This window comes from Pagrus major, chromosome 10 (assembly GCF_040436345.1).
Source record: "Pagrus major chromosome 10, Pma_NU_1.0".
NCBI lineage: Eukaryota > Metazoa > Chordata > Actinopteri > Spariformes > Sparidae > Pagrus > Pagrus major.
In genome coordinates, this window is record NC_133224.1 from 296160 (window position 1) to 298659 (window position 2500).

Sequence of the window (2500 nt, forward strand, 5' to 3'; positions counted from 1 at the left end):
ACTTTATTTTAACACTTCTCCTCCTCTCAGACTTTATTCTAACACTTCACCTCCTCTCAGACTTTTTTTAACACTTCACCTCCTCTCAGACTTTATTTTAACACTTCTCCTCCTCTCAGACTTTATTCTAACACTTCACCTCCTCTCAGACTTTATTCTAACACTTCACCTCCTCTCAGACTTTATTTTAACACTTCTCCTCCTCTCAGACTTTATTCTAACACTTCACCTCCTCTCAGACTTTATTCTAACACTTCACCTCCTCTCAGACTTTATTTTAACACTTCACCTCCTCTCAGACTTTATTCTAACACTTCTCCTCTCAGACTTTATTCTAACACTTCACCTCCTCTCAGACTTTATTTTAACACTTCACCTCCTCTCAGACTTTATTTTAACACTTCTCCTCCTCTCAGACTTTATTCTAACACTTCACCTCCTCTCAGACTTTATTCTAACACTTCACCTCCTCTCAGACTTTATTTTAACACTTCTCCTCCTCTCAGACTTTATTCTAACACTTCACCTCCTCTCAGACTTTATTCTAACACTTCACCTCCTCTCAGACTTTATTTTAACACTTCTCCTCCTCTCAGACTTTATTCTAACACTTCACCTCCTCTCAGACTTTATTCTAACACTTCACCTCCTCTCAGACTTTATTTTAACACTTCACCTCCTCTCAGACTTTATTCTAACACTTCACCTCCTCTCAGACTTTATTTTAACACTTCACCTCCTCTCAGACTTTATTCTAACACTTCTCCTCTCAGACTTTATTCTAACACTTCACCTCCTCTCAGACTTTATTTTAACACTTCACCTCCTCTCAGACTTTATTTTAACACTTCTCCTCCTCTCAGACTTTATTCTAACACTTCACCTCCTCTCAGACTTTTTTTAACACTTCACCTCCTCTCAGACTTTATTTTAACACTTCTCCTCCTCTCAGACTTTATTCTAACACTTCACCTCCTCTCAGACTTTATTCTAACACTTCACCTCCTCTCAGACTTTATTTTAACACTTCACCTCCTCTCAGACTTCATTTTAACACTTCACATCCTTTAAACGTTCTGACCTGTGACACGTCAGCTGCTTTCAGTGCGGAGACACTTCAGTTTCACCACCTCACTGTGTTTCTGACACAACATGAAACTAAATACAGACGAGTTGAAGTGGAGACGACGCAGCTGAGGACAGGTTCAACAACAGAGACATGACGGGCTGAAGGTCGTCCACAGGTCCAGTTGATGACGCGCAGCTCTGGTGTTACGTTACGTTACATTACGTGAAGGACGACTTTTAGCTCAGTTAGCTTAGTTAGCTGTGCAGCTAGCGGTCCTACTCATCAAGTAAAGGCACATTCTGTAATGTTGACTGTTGAATGTTTGTTGCTTCAGCTTCATGTGTCTGTGTGTCTGTGTGTGTGTGTGTGTCTGTCTCTGTGTGTCTGTGTGTGTGTCTGTCTCTGTGTGTCTGTGTGTGTGTCTGTCTCTGTGTCTCTGTGTGTGTGTGTGTGTGTGTGTGTGTGTGTGTGTGTGTGTGTGTCTGTCTCTGTGTGTCTGTGTGTGTGTCTGTCTCTGTGTCTCTGTGTGTGTGTGTGTGTGTGTGTGTGTGTGTGTGTGTGTGTGTGTGTCTGTGTGTGTGTGTGTCTGTGTGTGTGTGTGTCACACAAACAAGAGTACAACACACACAGTTCAAAGTGCAGTGTGTGGGCATTGACCTCGGCTCAGTGTTTGGACAGTCAGTCAGTTTGTCAGTCGTCAGCGTGAAGAAGAGGACCAGAGACGGACAGGGGACATCGCCATGACAACTGAGTACCATGACGACACTGAAGACGACAGCAGCTCCTTCTGGAACAAAGGTACCTGCCTGTCTCTCCACCTGTCTGTCTCTCCACCTGCCTGTCTCTCCACCTGCCTGTCTCTCCACCTGCCTGTCTCTCCACCTGTCTGTCTCTCCACCTGCCTGTCTCTCCACCTGCCTTTCTCTCCACCTGCCTGTCTCTCCACCTGTCTGTCTCTCCACCTGCCTGTCTCTCCACCTGTCTGTCTGTCTGTCTGTCTCTCCACCTGCCTTTCTCTCAACCTGCCTGTCTCTCCACCTGCCTGTCTCTCCACCTGTCTGTCTGTCTGTCTCTCCACCTGCCTGTCTCTTCACATGTCTGTCTCTCCACCTGTCTGTCTGTCTGTCTCTCCACCTGTCTGTCTCTCCACCTGCCTGTCTCTCCACCTGCCTGTCTCTTCACATGTCTGTCTCTTCACCTGTCTGTCTCTTCACATGTCTGTCTCTTCACATGTCTGTCTCTCCACCTGCCTGTCTCTCCACCTGCCTGTCTCTTCACATGTCTGTCTCTTCACCTGTCTGTCTCTTCACATGTCTGTCTCTTCACCTGGCTGTCTCTTCACATGTCTGTCTCTTCACCTGCCTGTCTCTTCACATGTCTGTCTCTTCACCTGTCTGTCTCTTCACATGTCTGTCTCTTCACCTGTCTGTC

The 2500-nt window shown here is 45.8% G+C and overlaps 1 pseudogene; it reads left to right on the plus strand.

The window, feature by feature from the left end:
* Window positions 1-1757: 1757 nt before the first annotated feature.
* LOC141003506 (asialoglycoprotein receptor 1-like) overlaps window positions 1758-2500 on the plus strand; it is a 5009-nt pseudogene continuing 4266 nt past the window's right edge.